The sequence below is a fragment of the Acinonyx jubatus genome, chromosome B3, assembly GCF_027475565.1.
Source record: "Acinonyx jubatus isolate Ajub_Pintada_27869175 chromosome B3, VMU_Ajub_asm_v1.0, whole genome shotgun sequence".
Taxonomy (NCBI): domain Eukaryota; kingdom Metazoa; phylum Chordata; class Mammalia; order Carnivora; family Felidae; genus Acinonyx; species Acinonyx jubatus.
The window spans coordinates 128937614-128948761 of record NC_069386.1 but is presented as its reverse complement, the minus strand read 5'-3'; the positions used below and the strand labels follow the sequence as shown (position 1 = coordinate 128948761).

The 11148-nt window shown below is 47.8% G+C and overlaps 1 long non-coding RNA gene across 1 annotated transcript; it reads left to right on the top strand.

Annotated features, from left to right (window-relative positions):
• Window positions 1-865: 865 nt before the first annotated feature.
• On the top strand, window positions 866-2244 carry LOC106989920 (uncharacterized). The gene is made up of 3 exons (XR_008299807.1): window positions 866-929; window positions 1347-1442; window positions 1964-2244. It is a non-coding gene; the product is annotated as an uncharacterized LOC106989920 (long non-coding RNA).
• Window positions 2245-11148: the final 8904 nt, after the last annotated feature.

Here is an 11148-nt window from a genome sequence, read left to right as displayed (position 1 = left end):
CATCTCTGCCCCAATAATGAGTCACTGCTCAAAGTTAGGCATACAGGCAGCATTGTCCTAAGAGCTCCAGCTAGAAGACCAATGTGAGTTGGGTGTGAATCCTAACCACCCCTTAGTAGCCGTGTAAATTTGGTCAAGGTTTTTTTTTTTTACATCTTTCTTAGCTTCAGTGTCCACATTCGGAAAAGTCAAGTTAGTACCCCATTTGTTGTGACAAAGTTTAAATGGAATCATTCATTAGATAGATGAAGAAAGAAGGTGCCTATGGGGTGCCAGGCACTTTTCTAGGCGCTGGGAATAGAGGGGTTAATGAGCCAACAAATTCTGCCTTTGGTTACCGTGGTTACCAACTGGAGGGTAGCCGCATATGATACATAAAGGAGTCAGGACATGAGGTCATTACAGAGAGTGAGCAGTAGTATGAAGAAAATAAAACTCATAGACTCATAGTTGGGAGAGGTGGGGTAATTCTACACTGGATGGTCCTGAAGGTTTCTCCAAGGAGGAAGTGAATGTAAACCCATGTAGCCCAGCGCCTGGCAGGAGTTAAGAGCACCACAAATGCTGTTCCATTAAAATATGTATATATACAATTATTTATGTCTGGGACAGCCAGTGGAGTTTGCAAGCTGATATTCTGGCGTTATGATCATCTCCCCGCCCTCTTTTCTTCAGCCTCCAAGCAATGGAGCAAACAGTAAAGCAAAGTACTTGGAGAGAAGTCTTTGTCGTTCTTCAGGTACAAATAAGACATTGGCCCTGCTAGAAATCAGAGAATGGGGCAGTCCCTGGATTGAATGTGCATATCCAAATTATCTTTGACAGGAGGCTTCACAGGAAGAGGTTTCCTTCCCGGATTCTGTGATATGCTGTGATTCCCTGGGTGTAAACAGAAGGGAGTTGAAATGGACTCATTCGGTGATTGTGAAGTGGGTCTTCCACTGTGGCTGCAAGAGCACTCAGGATACTGTCTCATTTGTGAGGAGGGAGAGCCGAGAGGCAGAGATGCCCAAGGAGACATTGAGACCCACTCCTCCAGCCCTGTTTTGGTGAACGGCTCTGTTTTTTAGCCCATAGAGGAGCCAGGAACCATGGTGTCTGTGTGAGACTCTCTCTCTTGCATTCAGGTGGTCACCGACATCTCTAGGGTCTCCCCCTTTACTGTCTTACCCATTCTGTTTTCTCTCTCTCCACCCCCACTGCTATGGCCTCTTCTAGGCTTATGTCTACTCTCTCCCTCTGATCCGCTATAGGCTTCACTTGAAACTCTTTCCTCTAGTAGTTTTAAAAATGTTAAGATCTTTAGGGCAAAAACAAGGCCGCTTTCTCTTTTGCCTACTCTACAGTAGTGATTCCTAAGTTATGGACTGAGAACTCCTCGGAGCAATGGCTAAGGAAATATTGCAAGAGATCCTTGGATCTGTTGTCTGCGGAGTGGATAAGTGCCTTAGTCTGTTTGGGCAGCTATAACAAAGTACATAGGCTGGGTGCCCACAAACAACAGAAATGTGTTTCTTATATTTGGGATGCTGGAAGTCCAAGATCAGTATCAGCACGACGGGGTTCTGGTAAGCTTCCTCTTCCGGGTTGCAGATTGCACACTTCTCCTGTCCTAACAAGGTGGCAAGGGCTAGGGAGCTCTGCGGGGTCTCTTTTTTTTCAGGTAATAACCCCATTCATGGGGGCCCCACCCTCACGCCCTAATCACCCCAAAGGCCTCACCTCCTAATACCTTCATCCTGGGGAAGGAGGGTTTCAACATATGAATTTTCTGGGGCGAGGGGAAACACAAACATTTATTTCATAATAATAAGCTTCAAAAGTAGACATATAAAGATTTTCAAATATATGTAAATACCGTTTTGACAATAAGATGCACATTTACTCAGAGTTGCTGAATTGAGTTTTTCATTGTATATTTTTAAAATCAATAAGTGCTAAAAAGGGATCTTTTCTCCCTTAGGGGCCCACGACAGCATTTTCATCTATAAGTGGGTCTTCGGCCTTGAGAAGGAATCTTGGCCATCACTGAGGTGAAGTACAGTGACGGATGTGTTGGGGCACCTGGGTGGCTCAGTCCGTTCAGCGTTCCGACCCTTGATAGTGGCTCAGATCATGATCTCACGGTTTGGGAGTTGGAACCCAGCATCTGGCTCTGTGCTGACTGGATGGAGTCTGCTTGGAATGCTCTCTCTCCTCCCCCCCCCCTCTGCCCCTCCCCGACTCACACTTTGTTTCTCTCTCTCTCTCAAAATAAATAAACTTAAAAAAAAAAAAAAAGACTGATGTTTCATTTGGCACCTGCTACAGCCCGTGGTACTCCGTAAATGTAAACGCTGGTTCAGACCAGCGCCTTGTGTGTGGGTTCGAAGAGGGACCAGGGGCTGCTGCCCTCCAAAGCACTCGACAGCACTAGGGTCCCTGAAGTAGGTCGAGGGACATGGAAGCCAGCTTTCTGGCTTCTGCTGTCCTCATGCCTCAGGTGCAGAGGGGATCATCGAATCCGGATCCCATTCAGGCAACACGTTAGTCTTGGATGTTTGAGCGAGAGCAGTGTGCCGAACGGACACATCGGGCCTTTAGATGGCAGTTGCCACCAATTTGTATGCGTGTGAAGGCTGTGTCGGAGCTGTTTCCGCCTCCGCTTGCTCTGTTTATGCAGCACGAATGTCTGGAACACGCAGTCATGCTGCCGCTGCTTATCAGATACGCCATCCCAAGGTACCACGGGGAATAGCCTCATTATTAACATAATAAGAGGGGAGCAGGCTGCTTGTGGAAACTGCGTATTTCTAGAACTCGCCTTTGTGTTACGTGCCGGCTGCTAATTAGAACCAGGCTGACGGTGGCGGGGCATCAAAGGAGGAAACCATCCAGGCGAACACCACGGAATGTTAGGACGGCGGGCTGGGGGGCCTGGGCGGTTCAGAGTTTGCCTGCAGAAGAAAAGAGGTATGAGAAATGGAGCCTAAAGGAGAGCTTCCTACCAGGGGTTCCCTGTGGCCTGGGAAATGAGTGAACACACGCTTACCTCTTGGGAGACGCTGCCCATGTCTGTCTGTCCTTCCCGTACATCTGGTCAGCGCGGGAGGGGGCCGTACCTGCTCTCTGATGGAGCCGGGAGGGGAAGGGAAGGCCATTTTGTCCCCTCTGGATCGTCTTTGATACTTTCATTACTGTGATCTTGAAAAAATTACACATAATGCAAATATAATATTGCAAATACTCAAGGAATTCCCAAGTGCACAGATAGAAAATGAAAAGTCCCCCCACTTGGGAGTCCCCAAGTCTCCCCACTTGATCCCACCTTCCCCTCCAGGGATGACCATGCATATTAGTTTGTGGTGTATCTAGAGCCCATCTACTCACCTACACAGCGTTGCTTTTTCCAGTGACCGTATCTTGAAAATCTTGCTGTGTCGTGACATGTAATGCTAACACAGGCTGACCTAACTCGTTTGTCATAACCGCTGCCTAGTATTTCAATGACATATGTATCTATTGTAATGTGTTTGATCATTCTTTTATTCACAGAATTTTTTAAGCCTTTGACGAAAAGCCTTAGTAGGATGCTAGCCCTGTATATTTTCTTTGTTTTTCTAGTTTCTTCTCTTCCTACATTTCTTGAATAATGTGCCCCCCGCCTCCACCATTTCTGGAAACAGTGAATGTACCTTATATGGCCAAAGGGCCTTAGTTTTTATTTTATTTATTTTTTTAATGTTTATTTTTGAGAGACACACAGAGAGAGAGAGAGAGAGAGAGAGAGCACGTGAGCATGGGAGGGGCAGAGAGAGAGGGAGACACAGAATCTGAAGCCGGCTCCAGGCTCTGAGCTGTCAGCACGGAGCCCGATGCGGGGCTCGAACTCACGATCCGTGAGATCATGACCCGAGCCGAAGTCAGATGCTTAACCAAATGAACCACCCAGGTGCTCCCCACAGGGCCTTAGTAATTATGGACTTGAGATGGGAACATCATGCTGGATTATTTGGGTGAGCTCGACGGTGGGAAGGGTGCTAGAGGGTTCAGTGAGAGAGAGAGGTAAAAACAGTGAGAAGATGGAAACAGAGGTCGTGGTCATGTGGCCGTAAGCCAAGGGATGCCAGCGGTGTTTGGAAACTGGAAGAGACAGGTACCCACTCTCTCCCGGAGCCCCCAGGAGAAACCAGCCTTCCCTGCACACCATCTTGACTTTTGGACTTCTGCTTTTATAAGCCACTACCTTTACTGTGGCAGTGTAAAAAAAGCTGTGGTAACTTTTTACGGCACCACTAGGAAGCAAATATACTTGGCTCATCTGGCTGTATTCTTTGAATAACTGATCGTTACCATTAAAGATTTTTTTTGGGGGGGGATATCTTGGTTGTCATACAGATATAAAAATGAACACGGGCTACAGATTTTATTCAACACACGAGGAGACCAGACGGATGTTCTAACTGGTTCAAAACGGAACCAAGTAACATGACTGTCTCCTGAGAAAGAGTTGTTGAAACAGGAGCAAATAGAGGCCCACCTGGTTTTTGTCATTCAAGGAGGGAGGGAAGCCCGTGGAACTTCTCCCAGGTGGGACAGAGTTCGCAGGCTGGTGGTGGTGAATGAATCTGCCTGAGGGCTCAGGCCGGAGCTTTAGGCAGGAGCTGGGAGGCAGGAGCGGCTCCTTAGCAGGTGGGGGCGGGCTGGTCTTGGGCCAGAGGGTCAACCTGTTATATGGGAGAACTTCACCAGAGGGGAGGGTGCTGGTGGTCCAGAGCTGGTCTGTGGGAAGGGGGCCGCGGAACTGCAGGGAAACTTCCCAGAGAACGAGCACTCCAGGCCTCCGGCAGATTGATCTTCGGCAGCCGCATATTAACCCAAATATAAATAAGCGAAAACTGAGGTGGGTTCTCCCCTGGCAGCTTGGAGCCTGCTTGGGATTCTCTCTCTCTACCCCTTCCCTGCTTGCGCGCACTCTCTCTGTCTCTTATATACAGATGTTTATTTAAAAAAAAAAATTAAAAAAGGGCCACCTGGGTGGCTCAGTTAAGCTTCCCACTCTCGGTTTCAGCTCAGATCATGATCTCAGGGTTCGTAGGTTCGAGGCCCGCATCGGGCTCTGTGCTGACAGCATAGAGCCTGCTTGGGATCCTCTCTCTCTCTCTCTCTCTCTCTGCCTCTCCCCTGCTCTCTTTCTCTCTCAAATAAACATTTGAAAAAAAAAACTTTACAAAAAGAAGTAAAAGGAGGAGACATGGTCAATGGAGGTCTGAAGAATGTGCAAATAACACTGAACACAGGCAAATGCTTAAACTTCGAAACACGATTGTTCTACAACTTGCTCTTCTCACTGAACCGTATACTGTGGACATCTTTCCTTGTCAGGGGACAGGCATCTGTCTCTTCCTCCTGGTAACCGTGAGGGATTCCGCTGCGCACATGCCCCAGAATTTAATTCACTATTTTCTTACTGACAGGCATGTACGTCGTTTCAAAGTTTTCACTACAGTCAAAAAAGAAAAGCTTTCAATATGTCTTCTTGTCAGTTTACTTAAAAACAATGGGCACACGCAGAGAAAATTCTGGAAGGATTGACACTAAAATATTTACTCTAGTTGTCTTTGGAGGTGGGGGGGGCGGTTTATGGAATGTTTTCTTTCTCCTTTACTTATTGCTGTACTCTTTGAATTGGGGTTTTTTTTTTCTACAAGCATGTATCATTTTTTCGTAATTAGAAAATGCACACAGAAAGAGCTTTCAGTGTTGGAAAGAAGTGCAGCTTCGTTGAAATTGTTAAGCTGTCACTGACATTCTGTTAGATGCTCAGGTATTTACATGAGAGACATGCTTTTGGCTTTCTGGGAAGGAGAAGCCGTTGGCAACTGTTGTTGCAGGGCCCAGGTAAAGAAGAACAGGAGTTTTTTTTTTTTTTTTTTATGTTTATGTATTTTTGAGAGAGAGAGAGAAAGAGAGAGAGGGGGACAGCACCTGAAGCAGGCTCTATGTTGAGAGCAGAGAGCCTGATGCAGGGCTCGAACTCATGAACCACAAGATCATGACTTGAGCCGAAGCCAGAGGCTTAACCAACTGAGCCACCCGGGCACCTCTGAGAGCAGGTGCATTTTAAGTGACATCTTGCCCCGGGCTGGTGGGCATTTGCTAAATGGGGAGGGTGGCAGGATCTGAAGAGAGAGACGGGGTTAACTCACATTTTATTAACTTCGAGGCACTCACAGGGCAGCTGGGCTAGACGGAGTGGCTGGTTTCGCCTGAGTGGCCCGTCCTGATGTGAGGATTCCCTCCACCTTTGGTTCTGAGCCAAGACGCGGCAGGGAAGGGGAGAGCTGCTCTGACCAGGTCTGCAGGGGATTCCTGGGAGAAGGGGAGGTGGCCACCTGGCGCCCATAGCACAGATGCTTCTTCTAGAATGAGTATTCCATCTAAAAGGGTTAATAATTTAACAAGCGCTCTCCAAATCCTAGAGCTAAACTCCTTTTCCTACAAGCTGCGGTACAAACTGAACGAGAGCACAGTCTGTGCGACCAGTTGTGTTTTGATGAAGGGGCTGCCCCCCTCCGCTAAGGGTGATGTGGAAAAGCAAGGCTCGGGTTGGGGGGATCCCGAGGGGATCTAGGGGAATCTAGTGCCCATGGGGTCACTCAGGAGCCACAGCCTTGTGCAGGGCCGGGCACCTTTGCTGGGGAGGAACCCCAGCTCCAGCATCTCTGAGATTTGAGGCTGCCGGAGAGGTGACATTTCATTTCCTCTTTTAACAGAGGATTTGTGACATTCGGGGAAGGGGCAGACACCCCTCATCCAGCTGGAAGGGAGGGCCACGGGGGGAAGGCATCAAACACCTCCACAGCAGGCTTTTTCAGGGCTAAAAAATACCAGCCGTGGCAAACAGAGGCGAATAATAACCATCATTTTAAGATAGCAAGATTTGGCCTTCGGGCCCTTTGCTTTCTCCTGGGTGCTGAAAATAGTCCTGGAAATGGGACTTCATGGATGGTTCTGAGCATCCTGCAGCTTCAAATAGCGGAGCTGTCTGCCCGGTGGGATGGCCCTTTAGCCTGCCCATCACCTTCTTTGTTTTGTTAGCATTACTGGAAAGAAAAAGGGTGAAAAATCACTTGAACAGTGAACAAATTCCTTTTCTGACATGTGTTTGCCCAATGGGGTCCTACTGAAAGCAGACCGCTATCAGGAGCATGAAGAAAATACAGCAATTAACATGAATCTAATACAGTGTTTATTTCAGAGCAAAAACTCAAAGTCACGATTTCAGAGACTTTCCCTTTGATTCCACCTCATTCTCAGTGGGGATGTTGCTGATGGTCTTTGCAGAAACTTTCGAGTACACAGTGTAACTAATCGTTGTACAATAGACTTGGTTTTGGAGGCGTAACTTAAGGGCGGCGTTATTCATGGAAGAGAATGAGTCAACCTAGGGTGGAAACGCCCTTCTGGAAATAGTCGTGGCCCTTTCCTGGGGAGTGAGTACAGATCAAAGCTCTTCAGCAGCCCTCTGGCTACAGAGCCCAAAGCCCCTCTATGCTGAGCATGGCTGGGTGCTAACATTTGAGACTTTGCAGGAGCCCATGGAGGAACAGCACTTAAAATCCCCCTTGGGTGCCTTCCTAGGATCCCGATGGCAGCAGCAGCTTGGGGGCTGAGAGGCACACCACCCTCTCCACCCCGCCAGTCCCCAATCCTCCAGCTCCTTGGTGTCTGTCAGAACCCAGGTTAAAAAATCGCTTCTGCTGTCTTGGTGTTTTCCTTGCTTTCTCTGGCTGCACTGGCTTCGCCTGTCTGTTCTGCCTTCTTGCCTAAAGAGCTGTCCAAGCAAATGCCCTAATTGTGATGAATCACTATCCTAAATAACAGCCATGTGGTATTGTAAATGACAGAGGTCTTTGGTATTCATTTTTCAGGTTTGAGACTCAGCAGCGCTGTGAGATCGGTGGGGCGGTTATTACTATCTGCATGTAATATACGGAGAGATAGAGGTTCACCAGAGAGGTAGTGGGGTTAGCCCAAAGCGACACAGCAAGTGGGCAACAAAGTAGGAAAGCAAATCTGAGTTTGTCTGACTTTGAGTCCACTGTCTATGTCCCTGGTCTAAACAATGATACACCATCTTACATTTCAATCACGCTGTGTCCTTTATAAACACCTTCACCTTACAGGACCCTACAACCAGTGGTCAGTAAGGAAACTAATTCAGAAAAAGAGAACTTTGATGGCCAAGGTGGAAGAGCTAGACAGCAACAGAATTAGGACGTCAACCCACTTCTAACTAAGCTACCGGCTTGTTAGAAGCTGGTTGGTTCTTGCTACCCGGCTTCCCATGAAAGAAGTAAATGTTATCAGTGCCTTTGTGGGTGCACTGACTGCATTTCTTTCTTTTTTTTAAAGTTTATTTATTTATTTGAGAGGGAGAGAGAGAAAGAGAGAGAGAGAGAATAAGCAGGGGAGGGACAGAAAGAGGGGGGACAGAGAATCTGAAGCCCAATGCAGGGCCCGAACTCACGAATGAACTGTGAGATCATGACCTGGGCCAAAGTCCAATGCTTAACTGGGCCACCCCGCCTCCCCCACTGACTGCATTTCTTAGAATCAAACATGTAACTGGAAAGAGAGGCTTCTGTATGACATAATCATTGTGGCTATCATTTATTGAGTTCTTACTATGTGGTAGGCACTGGGGTGTGAGTGTGTGTGTGTGTGTGTAAGTCCTCATCTAATTTAGTCTTCATCACAAACCCATGCAGTGTGTACTGTATTTATTCCCATTTTACAGGTGAGAATCTAATAATGTTGAGGCTCAGGGAGGTTGAGTAACTGCCCCAGGACACACAGCACTAGTGGCAATATTTGACTGCAGGTTTGTCTAATATTTTACTTACCAATACACGGGTCATTTTCTGGTCTCGCTGTAGGCTCGAGAGGAAACTGATCTATGCTGGATGCGGACAGCTCCCTGTGGCTGATCCATTCTCAACAATGCTACCTGGTTATCTAACTATCGTGAACGTCACCCTGATCAGAACCCTCGGACAGCTCTCACTGCTCACCAGATGAAGTGTGAAAAGGACCCAGCCTTACTGAGTGTCAGTTCCACTGCCTACATCAGCACAGCTAACCCCCTGACAGCCTGTGAGGGGAGATTTTATTCTTGTCCTGGTGACCAAGAAGTGGGAACTTAGACATGTTATATCACCTGCCTCCGTTACAAAGACAGTGAGCACTGGGGCCAACGTTTGGACATCTGTGTCATCCCAACCCTCAGAGAAGGTCTCCAACTTGACCCAGACCCTGTCTCCCACCGTTATGCTGGTGCCTCCGTGGTAGGCACACAGTACCAAGCCCTTCGTGATTTTGGACTCCTACTGAAGGTTTAGAGGGAGCGAGCGTGGGAGGGTGTCCCAGCTTCTTCCTGCGCCTCTGGTGACACCTTCACATATTCCACACCCTAGAGCCACGGCTAAGCCCCCACTTCCCTTGTCCCAGCAGAGACGTTCTGCCCACACCTCAGAGTCTGAGGTCTCACCGAGAATGATAGGTTTTCACACAAAGACCTTTCCTTTCCTTTGCGTTGTTCTGAAGCAGCTGCAAAGAGGAGGCGTGTTTCATTTGGTTGCATATCGGTTGCTGTCATCCGTGGCGCCCGGGCAGAGATTTTGGCACTTGCGGAGAGAGAAGGACATGGAACTCCCCTCCACGCTGGCCACCTCATGTTTTTGGAACAAACAGGAAGAGAAATGATAAATATTTCAAAGCTGGAATGCAAGGTTTACAGCAGCACAGCCTTACAAATATACTAACAGCGCCGCAAATCTCCTCTACGAGTGCGTTAAGGTGATTCGTAAGAATAGAAAATTCATCCTTGTCAGCCAGGGTTGAGCAGGACGGATTACCTGTGGGCCCACTATTACACCTGTTCTTAGTACTTCCAAAATCACAGCTGACATTTATTTCTAATAAGTCATGGTGAAAAAGGCGAGATAGTTTACCCGTGCTAGAAGATAGAAAAGTCTTTTTTTTTTTTTTTTCAAAAACCATATCATTTTTTTTTTTTTTGTGGGTTTAAAATAGATAAACCACCCAGGGAAGGGGATGTTCTATAAAAGCATGAGAGAAAGTTTGCCCTGGGGAATCAACAGGACGTGATAACTGGCCATTGCTAGGGTGCCTTTTTCCTACCAGGCTGCTTGCAGCTGCTGTCCACAGAATGAAAAAGGATAACGCCATTTGCGGCTATAGGTGCCAGGGCCAATTAAAATCACAGTTTCTAAAAAGTGTGCAGGAAGGCTTTTGGCCAGGCAGTTGCCGAATAACCAGGAAAGGGTGTGTGTATACGTGGGTGTGTTTGTAAGGGTGTATGTGTGCTTGGGAGTGCTCCCTTATCTTGACCACCTCACAAAGAATCTTCCTTGGTTTCTTTCTCAGTTCCGGCTTGGCTCTTGGCTCGGAACCATACCAGCCCAGCGGGCAAATGTACCCTCTCCTACATTCTTAACTGGCTTGCTGGGAAGGTGCAAGGAAAGGAAGGCACAAACTCCAAGTCCGAAAGCATGCAGGGGTGGTCGAGGAGCAGGAAATGGACCCCCCTCTCCCCCCGCATTACTGGCGGGACCAAATGGTTGTGTTTTCTTTATGTCCATAGACATAGCCATTTACCAGCAATTTCTCCTCCAGGTTTACTTGCGCATATGGGGAAAGAATACATAATGTCGTTTGTATTAAAGACTACAACCAAACGAAATGGCCAAATGGAATGGCTAAAAAATCACGATCAATCATACAGTGTCTTGGCCAGGGACAGGCAAGGAGCCTTCCTATCCTACTTCTTAGCTTTTCATTTGGGAAGCCTCTGAGGTACGGATTCTGCCCCAGCACCCAGAATTCCCCGGCAGGTTTGAGCCACAGTTGCTGACTGTAGTGACCCTGCATGGTGCCTTCAGCTCAACAACACGCCCTTCCCTCCTTCCTTCCCTTCCTCGTGTCACTTCCTCACTCTCTCCCTTGACAGTTTCCTGAAACCACCTCCCCAGGAAACTACGAGACGATGTCATACCCAGCTGTCCTATCCTTAGGGATGTATTCGCAAGTGATTTGCACCAGAAACCACAGCAGGGGCGTTTCTCGTGTCCGGAACATGAACAC